Source organism: Sminthopsis crassicaudata, chromosome 6, assembly GCF_048593235.1.
Source record: "Sminthopsis crassicaudata isolate SCR6 chromosome 6, ASM4859323v1, whole genome shotgun sequence".
In the NCBI taxonomy this organism is placed as follows: domain Eukaryota; kingdom Metazoa; phylum Chordata; class Mammalia; order Dasyuromorphia; family Dasyuridae; genus Sminthopsis; species Sminthopsis crassicaudata.
This window is the reverse complement of record NC_133622.1, coordinates 172,971,903-172,997,217: the sequence shown is the minus strand read 5'-3', so window position 1 is coordinate 172,997,217 and position 25,315 is coordinate 172,971,903. Positions and strand designations below refer to the sequence as shown.

Sequence of the window (25,315 nt, the reverse complement as noted above, 5' to 3'; positions counted from 1 at the left end):
ATTTGAGAGCTGGCAAGTTCTCTGTTACCAGAAAAGCCCAAACCAAAAGAGTTGAAAATTGACTTAGTAGGGACCCTGTAGCAAGAACTCCTACATGGGGTGGATGACGTCTATGGTTTCTTCCAGATCTTAAGTTTCTATGATTCTACCCTTGTCAAGACATTCTCATCCTAGTACCCCAGTAGGGATTTCCCTGTATGAACTGTATCTGTCTTGTATTTCCTGCTAAGAGCCCAGCTGAGAGATTTTTTAAAGAGTTTTTTTTTTTAAGAGTTGAGAGAACCCAGAAAGGCATAATGTTTTTATTTAAATTAATAATAATTATTCCTCACAAGTAAACTCTGAGAAGGATTCTCTTAATGATAAATTTGTCTAGCTCTCCCTATAGGTATCCTTATAGATTAATGTTAGCCATCACACAGAGGAAACAAAACAAATGCTGATAATTTAATATAACTCTTGTGTCAGTGACCCAGAGGAAGAACCCAGATTCTCTCTAATTTCTCTAATTCTTGGGACTCCATCTAGAAAATTTAGGAAAATCGCCACTTGGATTGTTGTTGTTTGTCCTTCATTCTCAAAGAGGACCAAGACATCAGGGAGGTGATGCTATGACAGGTAGGTGAGTTGGATTTTAGTGAGGGAGGGTTGTGCAAGGTCACCAATCTCATTTTCCCTTCCAGAGTCATCTGGGTCCAGTGGCAAGATATAGATCAAAATGACTAAAGATGGCCTTGGATGAAATGGGAGATTTTGATCTTTTTTAAGCTTTAATAGGACTTCAATAGGTCTCAGTTTGACTGAGGTTATCCCCAATCAATGAAGATCCTTACTGTATGTGACACCATCTTCTCTGTTATTTTATAGAATCAAAGAATTATAGATTCAGGGACCATTAAACCATGAATCTGATCCTCTCAATTTACAGACAGGGTACAGAAAGTGTAAGAAATTTGCCAAAAGTCACACAAGTAGTTGTTGTCAGAGACAGGATTTTTGATTTGTAGAGAAAAAAGTCTACCTGTATGGTGGTGAGAAGCCCTGATACTGTGCCATTTGAGTATCAGATTGAAGAAGCTGAGAATGCTTCTCCTGGAGAAGATCCAAGAAGGAAAAGCTGGCTGTTTTCAAGTGGTTGGATAAATGTCTTCTGAGTCAGAATCAAAGTTCTTCTTATGGTCCCACAATAGATTCTCAATTCCCTGTTATATAATTTTTACATAACAAGCATATGCCTCTCCCTGCAGCTGGGAGTATATTTGTTATTGTTTTTTTTTCTGTTTGTTTGTCTACCAAAACTAGCAAAAAATGGCACCAGACATTCTCCTTGGCTCTTCCTGCAATTCTGGGCTGTGTCCAGAAGATATTCTCTTATTGTTCCCTTTCTCTCTTCTAGTTTCTAATCACTCTTAGATGTAGGTAGAGTTCCCTTTCCCATGGTAGGTAATTGGGGGTAGCCTTCTGTTGCTGAAGATTGGAAGCACTCTAGAGTACTTTTGACCCAGTTCTAGTGGCACTGAAAAGTAACATGTATAGAAAGTCAAATCAAGTCAAGAGGCATTTGTTAAACAACTACTATGTGACTAAGAGCTAGGGAAACAAAGAAAAGCAAAAATCCAGTCCTTGTCTGGAAGGAAATCACATTCTAAAAGGGGAGACAACTTGCAAAAACTAGGTGCAATCAGGATAAATTGGAGGTAGTCAAATGAGGGAAGACATAAGCATTGAAACCATGAGAAACAGAAGAACAAAAGGACATGTTCTGGACAGAGCCCAAAACTGCAGTGCCTGATGCCATTTTCTGGTAGTAAACTCATTAAGAGAGAATGGTTTCTTCTAGAGGGTGTTATTTGGGCTGAGACTTGAAAAGGAAGACAGGAAATCCAGAAAATAGAGATGAGGAGGAAAAACATTTCAGACATGGGTGATAGCCATAAAACTGCTTGGTTTTGGGAGATGGAAGGCCTTGTTTGTGGAATAGCAAGGAGACCAAGGTAACTGGATTATTGTGGGTGCAAATATAGACTCTATAGGTCTTTGTAATAGATTGGATATGGGGAAATGAGAGAGAATGAGGAGTCGAGGATGGCACTTAGATTATGAGTCTGAATAAGAGAATAGGAAGATGGTATGCTCTACGGTAATAAGGAAGTTAATAGGGAATGGTGATGGTTTTATTTTTTGTTGTGGTGGGAGGGAAAGATAATGAATTCACTTTTGGATATGTTGAATTTAAGATGTCTGTAGGACATTCAATTTGAAATGTCTGTCTTTGGAATCAGGAAGACCTATTTCAAGTCCTCCCTCTTATCTATATGGACTGGCTACTTCTCAGTGTGTTAGACAACTAGTCAACTCTCCAAATCTAGAAGAGCCAACCTGCATTAATAAATTTCCTCATTTGGGAGTTCCCTCTATCACTCCAATAAAATCACAGATCAAATCTCTATCCAGGGATACAATAATAATGGTGGGAGCCTTCTCTCCCTGAAAACTTGCCATTATTCTTGTCTGCCTGGTGCCTCACATGAGTTTACTCAGAGGCTTACTTCTTAGCCTCCTTCTACTTCAAGTAAGTCTCTCTCACAACTCCAGGCCTAGCTATGGCATTATAAATTCTTGTTAAAGTAAATTTTTTTTACTATGTTTTTATATCATTTAAATTTTCTCCTCTTTGTCCAGAGAGTCATACAACAAAGACCTTATAAAAAGACATATTTAAGGAGAGAAAAAAGAAAAAGAGAAAGAAGAGAAAAATTCAGCAAAACAAATTAATACTTGAAAAAAAATCTGGAATTATATGCAATATAATGTGTGCCACTCCCATGTATTCAAAAGAGGGAGTTATTTTCTTTTACCTTTTCTTTGGGGCCAAGCTTATTGTTTTGCAATATTAATTTTCCATTATTTCATAGTTGTTCTGTCTGTTCTCATTGCTAAAATCATTGTGTAATTGGCTCTGTTTTCTTTCTTCTGCATCAGTTTATATTAAATTTTCCTATGTTTTCATTCACTGTTTTTATCATTTCTTATAACATGGTAAACATGTATGTACCATGATTTGTTTAGCTGTGCCCCAACTGATATGTATTTTAGTCTAATTCTTTTCCACCACAAAAAGGGCTATTATAAATATTTTGGCATATTTAGTCATTTTTCTTTTCATCAATAACCCTTTCCTTCCAAACTCCCCCAAGGTATATATAATTAAAAATAGAATTTTCTGGATTGAGGGACATAGTAGATATTTTGATCATTTAATTTGCACAGAATGATTGTACTAATTTACAATTCCATTGACAATATATGAGTGAAACACTATAAATCAAGCTTGATGTCTTTGGACACTGGGAAGGAGAGGCCCCCATCTAAAAAGCACTGCTTACTTTTCAAGAGACTAAATGTACCCCAATTTCTTCCAAAAGAGCTCTTTATGAACTGAAAACTTTCTTAGGGAATCGTTATTCAGATTGCTTTGACGGTAGGTTGAAAATATGTATCTTCTCCAAGTATATCAGCAAACTTTCCCTCGGGGGCACCATTCATTTTGGACTTAGAGAGAGGGAGGTGCCTAATTCTACAACATGGTGGGCCAATGGAAATGTAAGGGAGCAATCATCATGATAGTGAACTGATCAAGGAAGAGTTCTTGAAGTAGCTGAGTTTTAATACAGGACTTTAAAAAGTTAGTACAATAGAAAGAGGGTTAATTTTGTAATCAGTGGTCTGGATTCAAATCTCATCTCTGAATCTAGTTAGCTACCTGTGTGGTCTTTGGCAGTTTATGCCTGACTTGGGCTTGAGTTTTCTAATCTTTAAAATGAGGGGATTGAATTGTCTGATTTTGAATATTTTTTCTGGCTTTCAATCTATGATCTATGACATATTGGCAGAAAGAACCAGTGCAGAGAAGCTCAAGTAAGGCATGAGATAGAATGGAGCAAGACACATTGGGATGTTGGGGTGGGTTGAAATAAAGATGACATGGTAAAGAGATATGGTCTACTGGAAAGAGAGCCTAAAAAAATCTCTAGAACTGGAAGAACCTCACATACCATCTAGTCCAAGCTTCAAGTGGACAGATAGAGAAATTAAACCATTATGAATTAAAATAACTCACTTAAGGTCATTCTTGGGGAACACTGAAAAAATCAACTTAGATATAAATAGAGAGGGGAGAAAAATGATGACTCAAATCTAATATTTGACTGAGTAGTTTAGATTTGATCCAGCAGACAGCAGGAAACCACTATTTATGATTTTTGTTTTGTTTTATGAGTAACTTAAAAAATTCTTTTTTACATCACGGTCATTTTCCTGTAAATCTTTCTTATGGAATCCTCTCTGTCAACAAAGAAAATATTTAACCAAATCCAAACAACCAATAGACCCTATGTTTCTATCAAAAACAAGAAAAGAAGCCCCACAATTCCATTAGACATGATGGAAAGTGACATCCACATCCAGAGAGAGAACTATGGAGACTGAATATGGATTTTTGTTTTTTGTTGCTATTACTGTTTTTGTTTGCTTGTTTTTTTTCTTTCTTGTTATTTTTTCCTTTTTGGTTTGATTTTTCTTGAGCAGCATGATGAACATGGAAATTTGTTTGGCTTATAATAGATTGTTGTCTTGGGGAGAGGGGAAGGGAAGAAGGGAGAAAAATTTGGAAAACAAGGTTTTTTAAGGATGTATATTGAAAACTATCTTTGCATGTGTTTAGAAAAATAAAATGCTATTAAAAAAAGAAGAGGGAGCCCCATTTGATTCTTGAATAGACTAATCATATCGTGAAAATTGATTCACCATTGTAGGATGAGACTCATGTTGGATAAATATTTATCTAGAATGTGAGAATAAAATATATAAAGGCCCATAAAGCTTTGATACCACTCATATTCTCAACCTCCTCATTTTCAGCAGTTTAGTATGGCACTGACCAAGTTGACTAATTTAGGTAGAATTGTCATTTTTATTATATTAGCTTGGCCTATTCCTGGGCAAGTGATATTTTTAGCTTGACCTATCTAGGCACAATTGATATTTTTCCATTCATTTAGATTTGACTTTATTTGTGTGAAAAGTGTTTTGTAATTGTGTTCATATGGTTTCTGGGTTTGTCTTGGCCAAATATTTTATGTATAGTTATTTTAAATAGCATTTCTCTTTCTATCTCTTACTGCTGGGCTTTCTTAGTAATATATAGAAATGCTGATAATTTGTGTGGGTTTATTTTATGTCCTGCAACTTTGTTAAAGCTGTTAATTGTTTCAAATAGGTTTTTGGATGATTCTCTAGGACTCACTTACATATACCACCATATAAACTGCAAAGAGTGTTTTTATCTCCTCATTGCCTATTCTAATTCCTTTACTTTTGTTTCTTTTTTTAACTTCATTTTCTAACCTGAAAATTTATCCCATATTCCTTGAAACAATATAGAGATGAAATAATTTGCATATTTCTGGGAGGACAATTTTATAAAGCATTTATAAATATTATTTATTAATGTTTCATATACCACAACTTAACTATTTCCCTATTGATGAGCATTCCCTCAATTTCCATTTTTTTGTTCCCAGAAAAGAGCTGCTATGCATATTTCTATAATTATAGGACTTTTTCTTTCTTTTACTAAAATTTCTTTGGGGATATAGACCTAATAGTGCTATAACTAGATCAAAGAATACACATGATTTTATAACCATTTGGGCATAGTTTCAAATTGCTTTACAAAATGTTTTAAAAGTTGTCTTTGACTGGAAAATTATTTTGCCCCGTCCTTTCATGGGTTTTCCAGTGCCAAAAGTTGTTTATGGCATTATTTAAAGGAGTTTGGAAAGGTTTAGGGAGAGCTCAGGCAAGGTAGTGTTTTTTTCCCCCATCTTGACTCCACTCCTCAGAATGTTGGATATTATATAAAATCCTCCCTCTCCCCCCCAAACATGTTGATTATCTTACTTCTTATTCTTTTAAGGAAAAGAAAAAAATATTTCAGATAAAAAAGGCTGAGAACATGGGAAGTAACAGACAGAAACAAAACTGTATGAGCCATTTCTTTACTGTATTTTATGTATCTTTATTCTGAAATCCTGTGTGTAATGAATGATTTATTATATTTGGAAATTTTATTATACTATTTAAATCCAACTTTATGTGATTAGAAGTTATGTTTACCTAGAATAAACAGTTATTCTCCAGGAATTCTGGAGATAGCTACAAGGTATTTTGGTTTCTCTCAGATCCTGAATCCACCTAAAGCATCTTATTTTGGGTCCCTACACCCAAGATTTGTTTTGGGTTCCCTTCATATGATTCATGTGTGGCTTGTTTGTAGAAACCTTTGTCAAATTCAAAAACTTTCCAAAGCCTAGACTGAAGGGAGCCACTCCTTTTTAGCTTGCTGAAAACTAACTAATGAATGAAAAAAACTAATAAATTTCTTTCTAAAACTATTTCAGATTTTTGGGTTGGTTCTCATGAATAATGGATAACCATATATCAAATATGAGTCAGAACAAATGCAGAAAGTCCCAAGATCTTTTCAGCATATGGCGTCAATGCGCTTATTTCATGTGGGTGAGGCAAGATTTTCTTAGTGACGAACACAAGAAAGGCAGTCTGTTTGTTTGGGGTTCCACCACACTCCATATAGTGAGGACATTACATTTATAGTGAGTGTATTTACGGGCAGCACCAGCCACTATCATGGGAGGAGGACATATCAGAGACTTGCCATGAGTGTTGGATTGGGGCAGAACATAGCCATCTAAGAAGACTGTGAGCAAACAGTTTCTTCCATTGCACTGTGTCTGAACCAATCCAGTTATGGTTGGGTAAGTAAGCACAATAAACAACTCACCTTACTTTAGTCTAGAACAGTTTAAAAAATATATATATATGATATCTTTTGTTTTTACATCACCTAATTTCCTACTGTGTGCTTCCCTCTCCCTCTATGAGACCATCTCTTATAATTAAAAAACATGAAGAAATTAAAAAGTTAAGCAAAAGTATGTTTAAAAATCTAATGTAATAGGCAATATTCTATTCCCATAGTCTTCCATCTCTTCAAAGAAGATTTTCCATAAGACTTTCTGTTATTTCATTTCAGCAGATTAGGTATTAGAGATACAAAGTAAAAATGGAAGAGTCTATCCTAAAGGAGCTTAAGTTCTACTGGATGATTTCTTAACTTGTTAATTCATGATACTTTGAAGAGGGAATGAGCCCTAACAGTTCCTTGTAGGGTGATCAGCTAAACTCTGTAAGAGTTGGAGGGGAAGAGCGAGTGTGAGAAAGAGATGGTGAGACGCTGTACAGAAAGGCAAGGAGGTGAGAGATGGCATGCTGGCTGTGGAGAAGGACTGGAACAAGGGGTGTGTAATGTGAAAATAGCCTGAGAGCTGGAGCCAGAGTTAGGAACTTTAAATGTGTCAGCCAAGTCATATGGGACTTTAATTGTCAGAGGGAGGATTGATATTTTATCCTGGAGGCATTCAGGAGCCATTAAAGATTCTTGGGCAAAACAGTGTCATAGGATGGAGGTGTCCTTTCAGAAAAATGGTTCTATATAGGTTAAAGGGTACACATTGGGGGGGAGAAAATCAAATCAGGAGATTAATTAGAAAGCAGTTATACATAATAGTTCAAGCATGAAAACCCCTGGATTGCCTCTTTTCTCTAATTAGGTGTATTCTCATTTTCCATAGGTTTGATTTCTTTTGGGAGCAACTAGTTGATGCAATGGATAGAGTTCTGGGCTTGGAGTCAGGATGACATCTTCCCGAGTTCAAATCCAACTTTAGATACTTACTAGCTGTACAACTTTAGACAAATCAATCATTTAACCCTGTTTGCCTCAGTTTTTTCATCTGTAAATGAACTGGAGAAGGAAATGGCAACCCACTTCAGTGTCCTTACCAAGAAAATCCCAAGTGGGGTTATGAAGAGTTGGACACCACTGAAAATGATTGAACAACATTTCTCTTGTAACATGTAAGCTTTTTTGAAGGCAGGAACTGAGTTCTTTGTATAGCATCCATTTCACACTGGCTAAAAACTCACAAGATGTCTGGAGTATTCTCCCTCCTCCCCTAAGCTTCCTGGTTTCCTTGGCTTACTTTAGGACTCAGTCTAGATGCCATCTGCCTGTACAGGAGGACTTTTCCAAGGCCCCTGGCTCTGGGTGTCTCCCCTCTAAGGCTATTTTGATTCTATGCTATCCAGATACAATTTATTGTTATTATTAGTCTCTTATAGACTGACTTAGCTATCCACATTCACCTTGTTTAAGATGCGAACGCCCTGAATCAGAGATTAGGTTTGCTTTTTCTATTTCCCAGGATTTAGCTTGACTCTTCACAGTCAGTCAATCAATAAATGCACATTGACTGAACATGGAGATACTGGACATGAACATGAAGAATTATATGGCTTTCATAAATATTAGAAGATGCTAAAAGTGAAAGGGATCTCAGAGATCATCCAAATGCCTCATTTTAAAGATGAGGAACTTATGATCCTATAGCTTGAGCCCAGGTATCCCAAAGTTTCTATGGGTGACCCTGGTGTCACATGACCTAAAGACCCCTGCTGTATTTGTTGGAGTCTGAAGGGAGGGAGACTGCTCATTGCTCTCCCTCCCTCATAAAATACACTTACTCTATTGATCCACTCTAGTTGCAGAGTTAAGACCTGGGTTTAAATCCCAGCTTTGCTTTTAACTGACTTTGAATCTGGTCAAGCCCCTTAATTAACCTCTCTGGTCCTTGTATTTTTTTCTGATCAATGAAGATGGATCAGTGATGTACCTTGAGTGACAGAATCTTGACCAAAAGAGTCCAGGGAGAATGAACAATACACTCCACACTCTTGAAGATAGCTACAATCACTTTGAACACAAAGAGATCAGCTATGGCTGATTTCACAAGGCTGAATGACTTGTAAAGTCTTTTCCATTTTTGGCAAGGCAACTGGGGTTCGGTGACCTGGCGAGGGTCACACAGCTAGTAAGTGTTAAGATGCTGAATTTAAACTCAGGTCCTCCTGACTTCAGGGTCAGTGCTCTATCTACTGTGCCACCTAGCTGCCCCTAATTCTACAATCTTATATACTAATAGCTGGCATTTAAATAGCGCTGTGAGCTCAGCACTGTACTAAGTAATTTACAAATAATATATCATTTATTTTCACAATAACCCTGGGAAAGTGGTGTTGTTATTATCCTGCCTAATTTATAGATGAGGAAACGGAGGGAAACAAGGGTAAGTGCTTTGCCCAGGGTCACATAGCTAATAATGTTCTGAGGCTGGACTTAAATTCAGGTCTTCCTGAGTTTAGACAGTGCCCTTTGTTCACTTAGAAATTGAGCCCTTTAAAAAAAAAAGAAATTGAGCCCTTTTTTCTATGCCATGATGTAGGGATCTACTCCCAAATTCTCAAGCACAATAGTGGCTAAAATATTTTGAAATTGTGCTTTAAAATCTCAACTTCATTCCATTAGTGTTACTAAAATTAATTTTAAAGTCCCAGACTCATCTTGGACTTATCTGTTGAACATGAAAAAAAATTCAAGAGAAAAATCCTTATGGAGTCAGTTTTTGAAATTCACATGAAAAATCTCTACCCATCTATGTTCCATAGATTTTCTTCACATTGTCATGCTTTTGTTTGTTTGATTGGTTTTTGGAATGAAACCTTTATATAGCATTAATCACTTTCGAAGTAAAACAACATTCATTCTTGTCATTTCAAGAATTATGTTCTCATCACTCATCACTTATGATCTATGGTGTTGTCACAGAAATGATTATGTCCAAATTGTATATAACATTCTGGACCTCTTTACCAAAGGCTGAGGACCATCATTATTTTCTCAGCATGGGAATAGCACCATGAAAATTTGTATACTGTCATTTGTTCACTTCCTCCTTGTAATACAATCTTGTCACTGATTTTATTAACTTGATTGTCCCCAAAATGGAAGGCTTAATTTAATTAGCCTTATTTCCCCTATGATAAATGGACCATTAAAAAGAAAAAAAAAAAAAACACAAGAAATACTAGCAGGAAGAAGAATGATTGAGGAAAACCTTTAAAACCAAAATAGCTAATAAAAGGCATATGGAATGTAAATATTTAAATAGACCAGACAAATATTGTTGGGCCCCTTTTTGAATTTAAAAGGAATAAAATATAAAGATATATAAATATAAATATATTGATAACTATAGATACATAGAGCCATACATATATACTACAATGTACATTTTCTATTTTCTTTTTGTTGAACTTCCTGTGTGGCCAAGTCCAGGGTACTAATTGCTATGAATGATGTAATGGGTTAGCAGATAATTTATCAGTGAGGAGATCTTCTAAAGTATTAAGACCCATAATTATCTCTTGTTTCACTTTGAATATACAAATGGAATTCCACTCAGATAGAAAGTAGAAAAAACTGAAGGACATGCATAGGGTCCTGAACATCAAAGAAAAAGGTCTATGGCCAGGAAATTCAGGACTGAAGTTGCTGGGTTTTTTACTTCCCTCTTCAAATTCCAGCTCTGTGATTTCATACCAATGTTGCCCTCTCTTACCTTCAGTTTTTTTGTGTTTTTTTTTTTAATCTAGAAGATGGGTGTGTATGGACTCAATGATCTTTAAGGTCCTTTCCATTTGAAATCTGTGATTGTGCAAAGTTTTTATTATTCCCATTTCTGATTCAGGAAGTCAGGATGCAAATAACCCAAAGAGGTCCCTTGGAGTCAAACTCTCCCAATCCTCTGAGAGAAGGGGTGGGGTGGGGTGGGAGGGTGGTAGTTACCTGGGAAATAATATATAGTTTTCTAGAACATTTCCTTTACATGTTTTTTGTTAAAGTTGGAAGGAAACATTGAGTCCCTATTTTTTTTTCTGAATCAGAATTATTAAGTACTATTTATCCTGCTTCAGAGAAAGGGCATAGAGATGTTAAGGATCTGCTAAATCACTTTGCATTTATAAAACTTTTAGAAATTTTTGTATCATCTGGTTCTGTCTATTGGAAACATTTCAAGAGTGTAGGTGAAAACACTGGAAGTTGCTGAATACCAAAAGGATATTATGTTACCTCTTAACTCTTGATATGTCGCATCCTATTGAACTAAAAATTAATGAAATGATAGTAAGATGAAGCTACAATTTAATAATTTAATGGTTTGTTTTAAAGTATGTGTTTCTGGTTTATCTAGAAACAATGTGTGTGTGTGTGTGTGTGTGTGTGTGTGTGTGTGTGTGTGTGTGTGAAAAAGTGACAGAAAGAGACATAGAAACAGACACACACAGAGAAAGAGAGAAAGATAGAGACAGAGAGAAACAGTAAGAGAAGAGAGGGAGACAGAGTGAGACAGAAGATAGAAGGGAGAAAGAAGGGGAGACGGACAACAGACAGAGATAGAGACAGAGAAAGATACACACACACAGGTACAGAAAGACGGAGAAAAAGAGAGACAAACAGAAACAGAGACAGAGATCCCCCCACAGAAACATAGAGATGAGAGAGAGAAGGAGGAAGAAGAGAAGGAAAGGAAGAGAGAAGGGTTGGAAGAGACAGAATCATAGAAACAGAGATAGAGCAATGTTCTGTAGCATCACTACAGAAATTATTTCTTACAGGCAGAGGACTGCACTTATCAATCAGATACTGTGTAATCTTGATCAAATGGCTACCACTTTCTCTGAATCTGAGTTTTCCTTTTGCAAAAATGAGAGGGTTGGATATGAATGGAATGGAATGGCAATGCACCATAAGAAATCATGAATATGAAAACTATAGCATAAATGTAGGAAGATTTGTATGAAGTGATACACAGTTCAGAAAGCAAGTTTAAGAGAATACTAGACACAATGACTAAGATGAAGTAAATGCCAATTATACTAACAAAGAAACTGATGAATTGTGATAAGGAAACTCAAGCCCTTTCTCTCACCAGAAAAATGGGACCTAGGGATGTAGAATACAAAATATCCTGCCAGATCTGGGCACTGTGTGGTTGGCTTTGTTTGTATTTCTCTTATGTGAAGAGGAAAAGGATGAGGAAGAGGAGGAGGAGAGGGATTTTCTTGGCAATGATACTGGAGTGGTTTGACATTTTCTTCTCCAGTTTTATGTAAGCAGAGGTGAAATGACTTTTCCAGAATCGTACAGCTAGTAAGTATCTGAAATCAAATTTGAACTCGGTCCTTCTGACTCCAGACCCAACTACTCTTTTCACTGTTGCTACCTGGCCATCCCATGGTATATGTATATCTATCTATCTATCTATCTATCATCTATCTATAATATATAATATATTGTTATATATAATATTATATATAATTATGTGTATTTGATTTCAATCACATATAAAAAATAAAACATCAAAAAATATATAAATTTGATTTCAAACACTTACTAGCTGTGTGATTCTGGGCACTTCACTTTACCTCTGCTTACATAAAACTGGGGAAGAAAATGTCAATATATATAACATATATAAAATAACATATTATATATTATAATATATTAAATATAATATAAATACATATATATAACTACAATATAATATTCTATTGCATGTCATTATATATAATAGATATTAAACTAAAATTGATAAAAAGCTACTTGAATAGTTAATTTTTTGAGTAGTATTTAAATAAATAACTAAATAGTTGAATAAACTAATTAAACTTAGGATTATTCTTACAGAATTTATATTTTTGAGGGGTTATTGTAAGAAGAAGACCCAAAATTGTGAGTGGGATTGTTGCATTAAGGCTTGAGATTTAACAACTTACAACTTTAACATTTTACAGAGATGGAAATAGGTCCAGTGATGTCAGAGGATCTATGGGACTTAGAACCAGCAAGGATCTTACAGACTGGCAAGTCCAGCCATCCTATTTTACAGGTGAGACAACTGAGGTCTAACAAGATGAGCTAACTATAAATTGTAAGTAGCAGGTTTGAATTGCGGTCCTTTGATTCTGGGGACAGGACTCTTTTCATTGAGCTGTATTGCTGAAACAAATTGCTATTATATTTAAAAGATTTTAAAATTCTTTCTTATGAGATTTAGTGGGGAAAGTGTCTTGCAGTTTTCTTGGGACGGGAATCACAGAAGCTTGAGATGGGATCAATTGTTAGCTGCACGACATTGCATAAGTCCCATAATTTTTTGAAGCCTCAGTATCCTCTTCTATCAAATGAGTATAAGTGTAATGGGGTCCTTTCACTGCCCCCTGAAATCATCACAAATATTTTTTTTACCTAAGGACTATCTTTTTTGCTTCTCTTTCTACCTCTAGAACTTAACATAATATCTTGCATATAACAAGTACTTAATAAATGTTTGTTGATTGATTGATAACTGGAAGCCACATCTTTTTTCTACGAGTTGTGGCATCTTGGATCTTATGGTATTTGGCTTAGTAGCAAATTAGGAGACTCATCAGATGAATCATAGTGGTCAAAGCTGGTCTCTCACTTCTCCCACTAGAAACAAGCTATTATGTCTAAAAACTTCTAAAAAAATTTAATGTTGTTTGTGAAACAAGTATAATAATGCCTACACTTATTACATGAGATTGGGGTGGGGGAAGGCAGAATTGAAGAATAGGAGAGTGATGATAGAATCATAGATTCTTGAAGTATGTAAGTGAACTCCCCAGGAACAAAAGTCTACAAAGAAATGAAAATAAGTCAATAGGCTAGGTGGTATGCTGGAAAGAAGATGATCCAGAAGATGATCAGCAGATCCAGCTTCAAATCTTGAAGGGAAGAGCCTAATTAAGTGGCTAATTTTCTCATCTGGAAAATGAGAGTGTTAAACTATTTGACTTTTATAGGCTTTCTTATATCAAAAAAGAATATAGGATGACTCATAATAGGTCTGCATAGGCTGCAACCTCAACCCAATGAGGAACTTGGAAAAATTGGAGAATAAGATGCCATTAGAAAAATACATGATTAGAAAAAAAGATGGACAGTCATGAAGTTGAATGTGTAGGATACCAGATGGATCACCAACAAACTTGACTGATTGTCAGGAGAAAATGAGGAAGGCATCCAGTATACTGGTTTGAACCCTTTGGGATGAACTTATGAGATGATGTGGGCAAGAGGAATCTCAGATAGGAGAAGGAGGGATACAAATGGATTGTGGCCCACCCTCCTGATGGGAACCATGAAGTTATAGAATCATGTGAGGAAGAATTTGAAACTATTTGAATATGAATTTTTTCCCCACTTTGAAAAAGACCTGAAAATTCCTTTAAAAGAGAATGATGAAGATTATGAGAAGTGTCACATTATAAAGCAGCAAAGGGGCATTGATATTTAAATACCTTTATATGAGACAGTGAATTATGCAGATCTGAAATATTAACACCTAATACTACATAATACTTGCTTTACATATATTATCATTAAACTTCACAACAACACTGTGATATAGTTACTACAGATATAATCATCTCCATTTGACAAATGAGAAAACTGAAACTCAATGAGATTTTTGTGACTAGCACATAGTTGTATAGCTGGTGAGTGCAGCAAAAAGGACTTGAACATGCTGGCTGCAAGCACAGACCTCAGCACTGTGCTGTTTGGCAAACTACAAGGTGCCTTGCTTACATGTACCAAATGGCAGTTTATTGAACAGGATCAGCAATGAAAGGCTTGATTTTTTCCCTATGAGGCACACCTGTGGACTTTCCTTACCTTTGACGTCTCATTCATCCTTGTGGCTTATACAAATATTCTCAAATGTTAGGCAAGTTCTAATTCAAAACCAGTGGCTAAGGAAGAAGAGAAGTCCTAGAATGATAAAGGATCTTTGCCTCTAAGGTTTCTTCATTTTTCTAGTAATTGAATAATAGGATTCAAAAGCATTGCTAAAAGGAATGCTTTAAAAAGCAATCTGACGGGGGGGGGGGGGAGGGGGGGGGAAACTAGATAGCACAGTGGATAAAGCACCAACCCTGAAGCTGGGAGGACCTGAGTTCAAATTTGACCTCAGACAAGTCACACTTCTTTAGCTGTGTAACCCTGGGCAAGTCAAACCCCAAATGCCTCAGGAAAAAAAAAAAAAAGAAACAAAAAAAGGCAATCTGCCAGGTGGATTAAATTAGTCAATTCCTAGAGAGATAGCTAAGGAGTTGGGAGGAAATCTTTTGATTTAAAGCCAAAAAATATGGGGTTGAATCCAATCTCTAGTGATCTTGGACCAGTCAGTTTCTACTTTCTGATTTCCACTTCCTCCTCATTTGTTGGGGTAGAGTGAACTCAACCATTTCTAAAGTTTTCAGCTCCGTAGCTGTGATTATGTTGGTCATAAATGTGCATTAGGTTAGTTAGGAGTATGCAATTATCTTTCTCCAAAGTTTCCTTACTTCTCACAGTCCCTATTTCTATCCATGGTACAATATTGGGGTTTTTTTTCATTTTTTATTAATTTTATAATTATAACATTTTTTGACAGTACATATGCATGGGTAATTTTTTACATTATCCTTTGCACTCCCTTCTGTTCCGAATTTTCCCCTCCATTCCACCCCCTCCCCTAGATGGCAGGCAGTCCCATATGTGTAAAATATGTTATAGTATATCCTAGATACAATATATGTGTGCAGAACTGAATTTTTTGTTGCACAGGAAGAATTGGATTATAACCTGGGAAGAAAAACAAAAATGCAAGTTTGCACTCATTTCCCAGTGTTCCTTCTCTGGGTGTAGCTGATTCTGTCCATCATTAATCAATTGGATCTGAATTAGATCTTCTCTTTGTTGAAGATATCCACTTCAATCAGAATACATCCTCATATAGTATTGTTGTTGAAGAGTATAATGATCTCCTGGTTCTGCTCATTTCACTCAGCATCAGTTGATGTAACTCTCCAAGCCTCTCTGTATTCCTTCTGCTGGTCATTTCTTACAGAACAATAATATTCCATAACCTTCATATACCATAATTTACCCAACCATTCTCCAATTGATGGACATCCATTCATCTTCCAGTTTCTAGCCACTACAAAAAAGGCTGCCACAAAATTTTGGCACATACAGGTCCCTTTCCCCTCTTTAGTATTTCCTTGGGGTATAAGCCGAGTAGCAGCACTGCTGGGTCAAAGGGTATACACAGTTTGATAACTTTTTGGGCATAATTCCAGATTGCTCTCCAGAATGGTTGGATTCTTTCACAACTCCACCAACAATGCATCAGTGTCCCAGTTTTCCCACAGCTCCTCCAACATTCATCATTATTTGTTCCTGTCATCTTAGCCAATCTGACAGGTGTGTAGTGGTATCTCAGAGTTGTCTTATTTGTATTTCTCTGATCAGTAGTGATTTGGAACACTCTTTCATATGAGTGGATATAGTTTCAATTTCATCATCTGAGAATCGTCTGTTCATATCCTTTGACCATTTATCAACTGGAGAATGGCTTGATTTCTTATAAATTAGAATCAGATCTCTATATATTTTGGAGACGAGGCTTTTATCAGAACCTTTTACTATAAAAATGTTTTCCCAATTTGTTATTTTCCTTCTAATCTTGTTTGCATTAGTTTTGTTTGTACAAAAGCCTTTTAATTTGATGTAATCAACATTTTCTATTTTGTGATCAGTAATGATCTCTAGTTATCCTTTGGTCACAAATTCCTTTCTCCTCCACAAGTCTGAGAGGTAAACTATCTCATGTTCCTCTAATTTATCTATGATCTTGTTCTTTATGCCTCATGGCACAATTAATGTAAAGACACTTTTGAAAGACTTAGGAACTCTGACCAACTCAATATCCAACTACAAGTTCAAAGGACTCATAATGAAACATGCTATTCATCACCAGATAGAGAGCTGATAGATTGAAGTATATTTTATTTCTTTTTTCTTTGTTCCTTCCTTTGTTCCTTCCTTCCTTTATTGGGTGAGGTGGGGTGAGGTGGGGTGAAATGGAATATGAACAGTGAGAGAATTTGTTCTGCTTGATTATACATTCTTGTAATAGGTTTGTCTTTCTTGCCTTTTCAGTGGGTAGGGGAGGGAAAGAATTTGGAAAATAAAATAAAATTGAATTAAAAAATAAAATCTCATCTTCTACAAGAAGCCTTTCTAAGTCCCTCTTAATTGTAGTACTGTGTATCTGTTGATTATTTTCAATTTATCCCATGACCTTGTGCTTTCTAGTTGTTTTTCTTACACAGGTATATATGTACAAGGGTTTGCCAAAGTCAGCAGTTGTATATTTGAAACCAAGTATCTGGTGACTTTGTAGAAGATGCAATTTTATTTTTAATATACATTATATATATAAATATATACATACATATGTATTTGTGAAGTACAGAATAAAATTTCATACACATATATGCAAGTACATTAGTGTGAATATGCATTATGTAATATATTATATATGCATAGGAAATATGTATATAAACAGTGAATATCTGAAAATATATACATATGTATGCATGTGAGACATATGTGTGTGTAGGAGTGTGTTGGAGCCAGTATGCTTAGACTCCTGAAAGCCAATTGTTAAATTTTAATGGTATTTACAAATCAGCAATCAGAAAATGTTTCAGATTAGAACTTGTTTTATTGTTTGTTTGTCTAGAGTTTTAAAAATTGATTTAAAATGTTGATAATATAGATTATACTTTAAAATGTCTATGTTTCTTGAAAAGCTGGTTGTAAAATATTTAACAGCTCACCCCCTCTATGTGCATGTTATCTATATCTGTGTTTATATACACATAGGTACATACATATATGCATATGGAATAATCTGAGGTCAGAGAGTAATGGTTTGAATGGACTTTAGAAACATTTTGGGCCAACCTTTCTTTTTTTACAGATGAGATGATTGAGACTCCAGCAGGCTAAATCTTGCTCAGGGTTACAAAACAAGTTTTCTGTTTGTTTGTTTTGTTTTTAGCAGAGCTGGGATTTGAACATAGGTCTTCCAGTTCCAAATCCCATGTTATTTCCCACTGGACTACATTGAAGAAACAAAGGTGGGGAGGAAGGAATGAAGGGAGGAAGGAAGGATAAGAAAGGAAGGAAGGAATTGGTGAAATATTTTAAAAATGTTCAAAGGAGAATAAAAGAAGGTTCATAAGGAGACAGAGACAAGTAGGAGAGCTTTGAAATTAACATATTTAATTATCAGTGTCCCAAATTTGGGAAACCCTGTATAGTTCGTTTAAAACAGAACAAAACACAAGTACATGTAATAGAAAATCATGGTTCCATACATAATTCTTTGGTTTCATTCTTTAAATGTGGAAATATTTGTATATTTTTGTATTTGCCTAGTTTGGAATATAAAAATATATGAAATATTAATAAGCATGTAATTAATATAAATTAATTTATTTTATTAATTATTTTAATCAAGTTAATAAACAAGCTAATAAGTAACATGTCAAAATGAATAAATATGAATGTGTGGAGGACAGGAATTGCTTTTTCATTTTGATTTTTTGTTTTTATATCCCCAGGATCTAAACCAGTGGAGTGCTCATAGTAGTGACTTAATAAGTATTAGTTCAGTTTGAGTTAAGTAAAATATTGAAGAGTATACATTAGCATATTTTATCAGTGGTTATTGCCTTAGCTAAAGAAGAGTAAAAGGAATGATTCAGCATAGAAAGTTGAGGTCAGGTTTAGAAATAGGCATTCTCTCTGAATCAAAATGTGCAAGTTTTGTGGTTACTGTTCCGGCAACATGAGACCATTTTACTAGAAAAAAGCCAAGCTGGCCTCTTGGTTCATCCTGGAAAAATGTCTCTGTGTGTGTTTTTAAAAAACAAATTGTTAGTTTTCATGTGATTGCCTTTTTTAGTATTTAAAATACTCACCATAAAGAATACACCATCTTCCCAGTCCCTTAGATTCAAAACCTAGGAGTCGTCCTGGATTCCACATCATCTCTTGCCCGCCATGTACACGTTGTTGCCAAGCTTGTCTATTTTTTACCTTTTCATTTTCTCTCAAATATGACCTCTTCTGTCCTCTGACATTTCTCCCTCACTGTGGCACAGGCTCTTATTACCTCATGTTTGGATTATTACAATAACTTTCTAGTGGTCTTCCTGCTCAAGTTTTTCCCAATTCCAATACATACTCCATTTAGCCACTAAAGTGATCTTCCTAAAGTGCAGGTTCAATCAATTTGTCATCTTCTACTTAATAACCTCCAGTGACTCCCTATTGCTTCCAGGATCAAAAACCAAAATGCTCTGTTTGACTTTTAAAGTCTTTCACAACCAAGTCCCTTCTTACTTCTTCAGTCTTTATCCTATTTCAAGTATCCTATGATCCAGTGATCTTTGTTTGAATTCCATAACACTCCATCTCTTGTCTCTAAACTGGATATTCTTCCTGTTTAGAATACTCTCCCTTCTCTGCTTTTCCTCCTGGATTCTCTAACTTCCTTCAAGTCTCAACTAAAATCCCAACTTCCACAGGAGAAATTTCCTGTCCATACCATTGTAGTCTCTTTCCTTTGAGATAACTTCCCATTTACCATGGATTGATCCATCTATCCATCCATCCATCGAGAATATGTGTGTACATATATATGTACAAATATACATACATATGTATATAAATACAATACATACACACACATATACACTTAAATATTTGCATGCTATTTCCACCATTACACTGTGAACTCTTTGAAAGCAGGGACAGTTTTTACCTTTCAGCATGTGGTAAGTACTTAATACTTGTTTTCTTGACTTAAAAAAATACAGATTTCACCTTTTTGCTCAATGAACAATACAGTGAAGTTTCTATTGTACTAATCTCTAGTTAAGACACTTTAGAAGCATTAGATCAGCCCTTTCCTGAAGAAATGAAGGGACCCTAACTGGAACCTGAGAAAATTCTTTGGCAGAATTTTCAGATATATGGAGGGTTACTAGGCATTCATAATAGATAATTACCTCGTTTAAGTGGCATTCCATTTTCAGTGGTGCCAAGGTACTTTATGGCATAATATCTGAGCCACATTAGACATTGCCAATGACAGATACTGGTATAAAATGTCCTCTTCCTTCCTGATTTGGTTAAAATATGACCTTTGTAGAATGTAGCCATGATGGTGGAGAAAAGAACTCACCTAACCTCTTCCAAATTCTTCTCCAAACAAATTAATGATGCTTTGAAACAAATTCTGCAGTGGTAGAACCTATAAAAGGATGGGGTGAAACAATCCCCTCACTTCACCAAGACAACATAGAAGGATGGCAGGGAGATCTGTTGCACTGGGATGAAGGTAGAGTGCAGTCCAGCACATAGGGTTTCAATGTAGGACATACCTCTACCAGCCAGAAGTAGAATTTGAGGGTGACTGAATCAACAGCAATGACTTCTGGAGTTCTCTGCCCTCAGATGGCAAGGGAGTATGACAACAGCTTAGAGGGAGATTACAGGGGTTCCTTTTCTTGCACCGGTTGCAGAACTCTATTGCATTGTTCATACATGGATCCTGGGTTGCAATCCAGGAGCAAGGAGGAACACTATCACACCTAAGCTGGAGGTCACAAGGAAGCAAGGACCCTACTGCATTTCCAGGGTGAAAAAGAATGTTTGTGATCACTCACAGACTAGAGTGCAGGCTAGGAGAGGAGTAAAAGCAACTCTCCTTAGGCCATACCATCTTGGAAGAACTGAAAACTTACAGACTCCCAGAACTAGTTCTGAAAACGGCTTCATGAAAAAGAACCCTTAATCTTAGGGCAGTATTACCTCCACCCCAGGAAAAGATCCCAAATTTAATATCAAGTCAAAAATCAAGAAATAGGCTGGAAAAAAATGGGCAACCCCCCCCCCAAAAAAAACCCCATAACCCTATCCTACTTAGTTACTATGGTGAAAGGGAAGATCAAAACTCACAAGAAGACAACTAAGTCAAACTGCTACATAAAGAGCCTCAAAGAAAAAATAAATTGATATCAGATGCATAAAAAATTCCTGGAAGAGCTCACCAAGGATTTCAAAAATCAAATTAGAGTGGGAGAGGAAAAATTGGGAAAAGAAATATAAGAGATATAAAAAATCATGAAAAAGAAACAATAGCTTAGTAAAGGAGGCACAAAAATATTAAAGAAAATAACTTAGCAAATGGAAAAGATCAAATTAAAAGAAGTACAAAAATTCAGTGAAGTAAATTCCTTAAAAAACAGAGTTGTCCAATTGGAAAAAGATATACAAAAATTCACTTAAGAAAAGCCCTTAAAAAGCAAAATTGATTACCTGAAAAAAGATGTTAAAAATTCACTGATGAAAAGAACTCTTTAAAAATACAATTGGTCAAATGGAAAAGGAGGTCCAAAAATTCACTGATGTAAATATTTACTTATAAATTAGACTTGGGCAAGTGGGAGTTAATGACTTTATGAAACATGAAGAAATAATAAAACAAAATCAAAAGAATGAAAAAGTAGAAGAAAATGTGAAATATCTCTTTGAAAAAACAACTGACCTAGAAAATTAATCAAGAAGAGATAATTTAAAAATTATTGTATTACCTGAAAGCTATGATTTAAAAAAATAGTCCAGATATTATCTTGCAAGAAATTATAAAAAAAAACCCTGTTCCTATATCCTAGAACCTGAAAGTAAAATACAAATCGAAACATTCTATTTATTACCTACTGATCCCAAAATGAAAACTCCCAGGAGTATTATAGGCAAATTCCAGAGCTTCCAGGTTAAGGAGAAAATATTATAAGCATAAAGAAAGAAATTATCTACATTAAAGGATGAAACAATCTCACATAAAAGAGATGCAGAAAGAGACTTTACAGTGAAGGTGAAGATGGGAGATTTGGGGGGAATACCTGAAACATACTCTCCTCCGAAATAGATCAAGGAGGGAATAACAAACATACTCATAATGTTTTTTTTTTTTTTAATCAGACCTATATCTATCAGTTTGGTTAATATAAGGAAAATAATGTTGGATGGAACGTGGAAAAATTGAGACACTAATACAAGGTTGGTAGAGTTGTAAACTATTCAACCATTCTTTAGAGCAATTTGGAATTATGCCCAATGGGCAATAAAATCATGTATACCTTTTGACCCAACAATACCACTACTAGATCTATATTCCAAAGAAATAAGAAACAAAAAGTAAAAGGCCTATATGTACAAAAATATTTATACCAGCTCTTTTAGTAATAGCAAGGAACTGGAAATTGAGAGTATGACCATCTGGGAAATTGCTGAACTAATTGTGGTATATGATTGTGATAGAATACTAATGTATTATAAGAAATGACAAGCTGGTGCTCTCAAAAAAAAAACTTAGAAAGATTTACATGAACTGAGGCAGAGTGAAATAAGCAGAATCAGGAAAATACACTATAATAGCAAAATTCTATGATAATTGATTGTAAATGAGTTAGCAATTCCCAGCAATACTATCATCTCAGATAATCCCAAAGGATTTATAATGATAAATATTATCCATCTCCAGAGAAAGAACTGATGAAATCTAAATGCAGATAGAGGCATGCTTTAAAAAACAAACAAAAAAAACTTTCTTCTTTTTTCTAGTTCTGATTTGGTTTTAGTCTATGTTTTCTTTCACAACATGACTAATTTGGAAATATGTTTTGTATGACTGCACATGTATAACCTAAATCAAATTGCTTGTTGTCTCAGAGAGGGGTGTGGGGAAGGAGGGAGAGAATTTGGAATTCAAAATTTTATTTTATTTTATTTTATTTTTTTATTTTTAATTTTTTAAGATGTCATTAGTAACTTTTTTTTAAATTTTATTTATTTATAATTTTTTCACAGTATATATGCATGAGTAATGTTTTTATAATATTATCCCTTGTATTCATTTTTCCAAATTATCCCCTCCCTCCCTCTACTCCCTCCCCTTAATGACAGGCAATCCCATACATTTTACATGTGTTACAATATAACCCAGATACAATATATGTGTATAAATCCCATTTTCTTGTTGCACGTTAAGTATTAGATTCCGAAGGTATAAGTAACCTGGGTAGAGAGACAGTAGTGCTAACAATATACATTCACTTCCCAGTGTTCCTTCTCTGGGTGTAGTTGTTTCTGTCCATCATTGATCAACTGGAAATGGGAACTCAAAATTTTAAAAAAATGTTTAAAATTGTTTTACATGTAATTAGGAAAAATAAAATATTAATATGCACTTATATACATATACATGCATATGTATGTATATTTGTATATATTTAAGTATGTTTAATATATATGTATATTTATATTAAATATATTTTAAACAATGGCTAAAAAAATGCCTGTGCTTAGAAAGCTACTAGTCATTTTAGTTTATGAGGATGTGTCTATATGAAATATTTGAATTTATGGAAAGAAAGTATAACTTAGTGGATAACATTATAGATTTGTTATTAGGAAGTCATGGATTTAAATCCTATTTCTTACTCCTATTAGCTATGGAATGTTCCCTGACCTTATTTTACTCATGCAAACTCATGTTTGAGATTTCTTCCATTTCTAAATCTGTGATCTAATTATCCTATAATAAGGGGAAAATTTCTTCAACTTTCTGAGCCAGTTTCCTCATCCGTAATATGGGGACAATAACACCTATACCACCATTCAAAGTGTGTTGTGAGATTTAAATAGCATTGTCATATGCTTTGCTAACTTTAAAGCACTACTTAGATTCAGTTACTATAATTATGTCTGATTGCCCATTTTTTGATGTTTGTGAGCTAAGAGGAAGAAGCCAGAGGACAAATGGAAAAGGTATAGGGAGGGACAGAGTTGAGCACAGTTCTGGAGAAGGATTAGATTGTAAAGAAGGACAGGATGAGATTTTTTTATCTTCTCAAACTTTCTATGATTGTCAGTTAAAAGTTACCTTTTCTTTTTTCCTTTTTTCCATTGTATAATACAGTGAATTAAGAGAAAAATCAGGACAGTTAGGTCGGAATTAGATAGAGCACTGGGCTTGGAATCAAGAAGACTCATCATCATGTGTTCAGATCTGATCTCAGACTTTTTTTTTTAACTCTGTGACCTTGGACAAGTCATTAACCCTGTTTGCTTCAATTTCCATAGCTGTAAAATGGTCTAGAAAAGGAAATGGCAAACTACTCCAGTACCTTTTCCAAGAAAACCTCAAATGGGATCACGAAGAGTCAGATATGACTGAAAAAATAATTGAACAATAACAAAAACTCCCAATACTACTCACCATTCATATTTTTTTTTTGCCCTGACAGGCAACAGAGAAGAATGGAAAGAACTCTGGAGTTTAAATTAGAAAACCTGAATTCAAACACTGACTCTGATATTTACTAGCTATGTGATGATAGGCAAACCACTTAAACTATCTTCAGTTTCTTTATCTGAAAAATGAAGAGGTGATATTAGTTGACTTTAAGAGTTTCCCTTCCAGCTCTGAATCTATGCTTCTATGACTTTAGAGCTAAAAGACTTCCCCTAAAATATCTAAAATATCCACTCCCTTAATTTTACAAATAAGGCAACTGAGGTTCAAAAAATTATTTTCTTAAGGTCACACTAATGAAGGGCAGAGTTGGGTGGAAGAAGCAAGTCTGCAAACCCCAATTCCTTGCTTTTTTCCCATGTCAAATTTAGAAAGAGCATTGTCTTCTGTAGTCAGATCTTTATTACTTTTTAGAGATTTATTAAATCAGCCACATGACTCAATGAATAGAATTTTGAGAAAAATAGTGTTTAAATCTTATCTTAGACAATGACTAGTTGTGTGACCTAGAATAAGTCACTTAATCTTTCTCAACTTCAGTTTCCTTATCTGTAAAATGGGAATAATAACAGTGCAAATCTCTATTGTGAAGAACAAATGAAATATAATGTATGTAAAATGCTTTGCAAGCCTTAAAGTGCTATATAAATGCTGGCTATTATTATCTTTAGTTAAAATGTTCATGTTTGCTCCAAAATGTTTCCACTACCTTCATATTCCTGCCTTCTCACTCTTAGAAGGTAATATTGCCTCCCATTTTACTTAGGGACTTGAATCTGTAATATATTTGCTCTCAATTTCTTCTTCTTCCCCATTCTTTGTCTACTGCATTCTTCTTTTCTTTCTCCTCTTCCTTCTCCATCTTTTATCTCCCTCCATCTTTCCCTGTCTTTCTTCCTCTCTCTTCCCTTCTTTCTCTCCCTCAATTTCTCTTACCCCCCTCTACTTTTCCTGGCTTTCTGTCTTTGTCTCTGCCTCACCATCTCCTAACTTTTCTGGCTTCCAGCAAGTCCAAATTAAAATCCCAA

General features: G+C 35.0%; 1 long non-coding RNA gene across 2 annotated transcripts in view; it reads left to right on the top strand.

The window, feature by feature from the left end:
- LOC141546843 (uncharacterized) overlaps positions 1-24,995 on the top strand; it is a 193,709-nt gene extending 168,714 nt beyond the window's left edge. Inside the window, exons 1-4 of one of the 2 annotated variants that reach the window (XR_012483434.1) lie at positions 6,690-6,836; positions 12,835-12,929; positions 21,953-22,030; positions 24,280-24,995. This is a non-coding gene — a long non-coding RNA (uncharacterized LOC141546843). Of the gene's footprint in view, positions 1-6,689; positions 6,837-12,834; positions 12,930-21,952; positions 22,031-24,279 lie in introns of those variants that run through there. The other variant, XR_012483435.1, reaches the window with a different exon arrangement.
- The last annotated feature ends 320 nt before the right edge of the window (positions 24,996-25,315 follow it).